The following is a 6,249-nucleotide window of genomic DNA, read 5'->3' on the forward strand; positions in this document are numbered from 1 at the left end:
CACGTTTCACTTTTCATAATAGTCAGCTACTAAAATTCCAGAGTCGGCGCTCAGTGCAGCTCTGTGCGAGACGTTCCCACCAGAAACATGAGCAATGATCTTCTCCACACACACACACACACACACACCCACACACACACACAGTGACTCGTTCACTCATGCTAAAGCCAGCAGAGCCATAGGTCATTCGTACTTACACATAAACACTCCCACTGGTGGAAAATTAAAGGCTGCACGGTGAAGCCGCAGAGCAGAGACAGATTTGAGCAGAGCGATAAACGCAGGACTGAAATCTGGGGCGAAGCCGTCAGGATTTAACATCTGGTTGCCGCGCTTGTGTGCAACGCTTATCACGTTAGATAAGTCTCACACTTTCACACTGCTGATACATGCAAACTGGAAAATCACACACATACACACACAGCTATGCAGCGTTAGTAAAACTCTAATCTCTAAGTGTTGTGAAAGATTCAGTGAAAACTCCCTCCCAAAAAAATCACATTTTGTTTGAATTTATTGCACATTATCATCCTGATGTTGTCAAAATGTAACACATACAATCCAACAACTATTCAAAGGCTCCCTGCACCCCCGCCCCGCACCTGTAAATGATGGATGGCTTCACGTGCACTGACCGTCGAAGCTAATACGCAGGAATGTTTCCGCACTTTGATCTCCTCCACGCCCGCTGGTTGGTGGTGAAGCTGAGGAACTCGGCGTGCATTTGTACAAACACAGTCGGACGCAGGTCCACTACAGACGGTCAGACGAGCCGTCAGCCATGGTGTTGTTTCAGGGATGTCAGCTCTTGGACTCCTGCTGTGGTCTGCTCATCATCTCACCAGGGGGCTGACACTGGAAGAAAGATGTTTCGACCCTGAGGAAATCCATTTGCAGTATTTCGTGCAAGTGAACCATGAATATATATATATAGTATTTATAATTAAAAAAACTATAACATCTAATTGGAATAGATCATCGGCTTCAGTGTGACAGGCCAATTACAGACAATAAATATACAACAGTATAAATAAGCCCAGGCTCCACTGAAGTTTAACATTAGCCTCGGTGACAATGTTGTGAGAGACAATGGCTGTTTATCTCTGCGGACATCAACACTGCATACGTCTACTTCCTCCCACACTGAACAACTTCACATGTGATTAAATCTCAGTGTTTCCCTTCAGCATCTCAGCAGCTTTACGTCCAGACTCTCCGTGGATCTCCATCACCGTCATCACCACTGGAGTACGGTACGCTGAGATCAGAGGTCGGCCGCAGCTAATGACTCCACGGCTACTGTTTAATCTACACTGGTCCTCCAGGACGGAACCATTCATTTTCATGAAAGACTTCCAGTACAGTCCAGTTCTCTGAAAGCCCTTCAAACGGTGAATAATTGAGTGGAGTGCTCAGCTGCTCATTCTCTGCAGGGTGATGCTCTCATTAAGTGGCTGTTTGCAATCCGACACACAGATACACACAAATGGCTAATATATGGCTCATATATGTCTAATCCCAGTCCTTTTTGAAACTGAGAGCTGCTTCACGGACACTTAGCAATATGAAGAGCTACTTGTTTGATACAGACTTCCTGAACAATGTCATAATAATCAGTTCTGGGACATATAATGCTAGACACTCTTCTTACCATCGTCATTGCACCCATTTGAATATCATTACAGGTGGAACTGGTTCAAAAAGCACAGTAACAGTACAATTGTTGACCCTCTTGTTGACTAGTTTTATTTTAGAACATACCCCACGGGCAACTAAGGTAGTCCAGGGGGGCTACCAGGTGACCCCGGGCCCTATGTTGGTGACCCCTGCCTTAGACTGACTCTAATCTAACTTAAATTCTCGTCCTAAATCCAAAAATAAACAAAATTCAACATAGATCTATGGAGATCTGCTCGATGAGGAAAGAAAGTCGACAACAGTGGTCTCAAATTGAGTCCCAAAAGTACCATGAACAAACACACACTCACACAGTCTTACAAATCCATTTCCTCCCACCACCTGTCTTTGCCATTTTAATTTCTCTTTCTCCCAATTTTCCCATCATCCCTCACCCACACGTCTCCCTGCTGGGGTTTTTCTTCACCCCACTTTCAGTTATGAAATGAAAGACTGCTCACCATCACTGATCAATCCTCAACACCAATCACTTCACACGCACCAACAATAATCCCACTGGTCAACAGAGGTCAGTGTCTCCAGCCTGAGGTTTGTTACCATCTCTTTAAAAACACATGGATTTTTGCTCTTCTTCTACTGCCAAACTCACCAAACTTTTTTCTGTAGCGCCCCCTTTTGAAAATACAGACACACTAGGTTGTCAAAAAAAGGGGATGGGGGAGGCTCTAGGGGCCACGATTAAGAGGGGTTCAGGAAAGAAATAAAGACATGAACAAATAAAAACATTATTGAAACTCTTTGCTTTACTGGGAGCCCCGGTCGCTTGGGCTTCCTATATGGACCTGCCCCCCACTTTGGGAACCGCTGCTATACAGAGATTCTGACCAAAGTGGACCAACCAGACTGTCTCAGCTGTCTCTTCACATTTGCGTCTCTTTGGTCTCCCACCCACCAGGAGACATTTCTCAGCAGTGTAGGAGTGAGAAATCCAGACACTGTAGTAGTCCATGTATTTCCACTCTGAAGCGGAGTACAGGAGTACTCTGAGTATGACTTACAACATCTGCTGAAAAGTTTCATCATCAGGTCACGAGGTTAAGATTTACTTTCTGACAATTAGCAGAGAGACGTCATCGTGGACCAATGAACAGAAGTCAGATGAACCCATGTGACCCAGCAGTTTCCCACTGGCCCAGATCCTGAGACTGTGACTCAGGCTTTTTTTTTTTTTCGTCCTCTCTTCTCTACCACTGAGCCAAATGTGCTGTGAATAATTCATTGCAGTGAAAATGGAAATGTCTCAGTGAACTGAATAATGGACAAATGCTGTGATTTAAAACCACCACATGATAAAAATATCTCTCATTTTGGAGAGTGGGGGAAGTGGGCAATTACCTTTCTCTGACCCACCTCTCACCTTCACTCACCGTGTGCCTTTTCCATACACACTAATTGTTTAATGTGGCCCAGATCTGGACTGCAGGTGGGCCGGTCAGACTTCTTCATTACTAGCTAGGTATTACTAGGTATTACTAGGTATTACTAGGTATTACTAGCTAAGGCAGGGCAAATGGCTCCACCCTGAGGTCACTGTGATGCAGCAGAGCTACGTCAGAGAACGATGGAGCCATCCCAGGAAATGGAGTCTTCTTCTTCATCTTCTTTTTGGTGTTCCCTTCAGGAGTCACCACATCAGATCATCTCCCTCCTCTCCCTCTATCGCTTCTACTTTTACTCCAACCATCTCCATGTCCTCTTTTACACAATCCACAAATCTCCTCTTCTCCGGCACCTCCACCTCTAACATCCTTTGTCCAACATCTTCATCATCTCTCCTCATCACATGTCCAAACCATCTAAACCTGACCTCTCTAACTTTATCCCCAAACTGCTCCACCTTAACTGTCCATCTGGTGACCCCAAGTGACCTCAGCATCTTCATCTCGTCTCTAAACCATACAATAAATTACATTAATGTCTATTAATAAATACATATTTAAGTAACACTGTTACATGAACCCTGTGAAAAAAGCTAACTTAGCTAATTGTGTGTGTTTTGTCTTTGGTTTTCTGCTGGACGTTTGGTTGCTGATTGCAGAAACAATCCAAATCTTTCCTCCTCACTACAGTCAGCCATGGTTTTTATATTTCAGAAACAACAAGTCCAAGATCTCAGCTTCCTGGAACAACAGTATGGAGAGGAGCGTGGGATCAGATCTGAACTGATCTTCTGAATCAGTGCTGGGTTTGGACGGAAATACATTTCTCATGACAACTGTCATATTCATCTGTTGACACGTGTTCTTCCACCTGCACATGTTCTCTATGTTGTGTACCAATGAACGGTCGTTGGTATGGATCCACTTTCCCAGACTCTGTAATCATCTCCCCCTACATACAGACTAAATTAAAGACGTGGACGCCCACTTTCACCCAGAGCAGCGCGGCGTGGTGTGGCACGGCCCTGTGCAGAGCACTGCAGCTGCTGCGGCCTGGAGATTAGAGAGAACGTTACTGGAAACCAGAACTAACCGGTCAATTCCCACTGAGCAGCAGCAGCAGCGTCTTCTCACGGTGATGTTCGTGCTCTTCTGGGCAGAGCTGGAGGTCAAAAGGTCAGGTTTTTATGACCGATAATACGGCAGAAGTTTTAACTACTTTTGGTCAACACATTATCTTTGTCATTCTGTAGACATATCCTACCTGTTATTTAAGATCTATCGTCTGTTCTCACGGCGAACCTAAAATTGTCTGCTCAGCGTGTTTTAAGGTCAAGTCCTCCAGAGAGATGAGAAGCAGGGCAGTTGTGCAGCTCTGCATTGTTCTGTTGTCGTCTGCTGTTTGAACTGCAGCCATGCTAACACAGTTCATATCTTTGTTTAATTTTAGACCTGTGCACTGTTACCAACACGAGTTGCTAAATATACTGCGTTTAAATACACCAGGATGTGAGGAAACGTGTGTTTTCAGTGACGGCTGAGGACCACAGAGACCAACATGTGTACAGTACGTCCTCAGTTATAGATTCTGTCAATCCAGACCTAAATCTAAACCCTGATGGCTGTGTGTGTGGTTTATAATCACAGAGTGAATGCAGTCAGAGGGAAAATCAAAATAGAATCAGACAATGAGTATGTGAATATACTGTATGTGACACAGATACTGTGTAGTATCTCAGCACTGCTGTGGTGAGATAACCTCCATCCATCATCGACATCAAATTCACAGTGGGACAATATTAAAAACTGGGACAAAGTCGGGGGCCAAACTTAACATTTACTTAAAAATGTGTCCATGTTTTCCCTTCTGTCCAGATCTGTAATGTAGAATTTCTTCATATGGAAACAAACTTTTTGAGTTTTGATGGAGTCGATCCCAGTTGTCAACTAACGAGGGTGGGGTGCATTCATACTCACATTTAAACCAACTGCCAATGTAAAGTATGAAAACTCTATACAGAAAGACTGACCAGGGATCAAACCAGAAAAACCTGCATAAATAACTGAGCACAACAAAGGTCCTGTACATTTCAGCTTATGTCTAAGTCCTTTTCACCACAAAAAAATTAAAAACATTTCATCAAACAACTCAGCAACGACACAGAGCTTCTTCAAGACGACTGTACATGAGGCCATGTTTACATCATGTGAATGGGGTCAAAAACAGGAAGTAGATGAAGACAGGAAGCAGATGAAGTAAAGGGTCAAACTTACGGAGAGCTAGGAGACCAAAAGGACACCACAGAGGGAGGTTTGACATCTGCTGAGGTCTGGAGCTGAGAACCAGGCTCCTGAGCAGCAGCCTGAGCCTGGAGGAGGAGGCCAATCAGGTGATTAGTAAGAGAGAAACAGCATCTCCATCAGGAACGCAGAATTCAGCCGTGATGTTAAAACACACAAGAAGAAACGAGGGTCAGTTCCAAAGTGCTGTAGATGGCGCCATGCTAGTGCTGCGCTAGTAGGTGTCTTTTTGTCTTCAGTGCGTGGCTTCATCAAGGCTAGCTCTGCTAACACCAGTAGCACCCCTTCTTCTTTGGGCCTTACTGGTAGTTCTCAATCTTGTAAGTTTCACTGCTGCCACCTAGTGGGTGTATTTTACACAGGTAAATATTTTATTTGGGCTACATCCAGATCTCTCACAACACAAAGGAATGGCTGAAATACAGGGTGAAACCTTCTATAAATGACTGATACGTGATGTAGTGTTCTGTGTGTTATTTTTGCGAAGGCGCTCTGCGTACTTAAGCATTGACGATGCTGTCAGTGTCGTCGTGAAACAGCATGTTTCCTAATGAAGCTGGTAATAACAACCCAGTTCTCTGGGGACATAGTGTATTTTGTTCTTCTGAAGAAGTAAATATTTTATTCGCCTTATTCATTTATGGGGCCGTTATGGGGGAGGGGGAGGGTCCCTATCACCACAGCAGTAGGCAACTGTGAGTGTGTAACTGTTACAGTCATTACAACAGGGTCTTAGAGGCTGATTCAAACCCATGCATGTGACCTTCTCTCTGCATGACTTTAAGGCTTTTGTCTCTCTCAGAAGCAGACAAGAAATGTCTTGTGTGTGTGTGTGGAAGGGGGACGGGGGCGGGGAGGGGGGGTGTTGGGC

Source organism: Cynoglossus semilaevis, chromosome 11 (assembly GCF_000523025.1).
Source record: "Cynoglossus semilaevis isolate Cse_v1.0 chromosome 11, Cse_v1.0, whole genome shotgun sequence".
Taxonomy (NCBI): Eukaryota; Metazoa; Chordata; class Actinopteri; order Pleuronectiformes; family Cynoglossidae; genus Cynoglossus; species Cynoglossus semilaevis.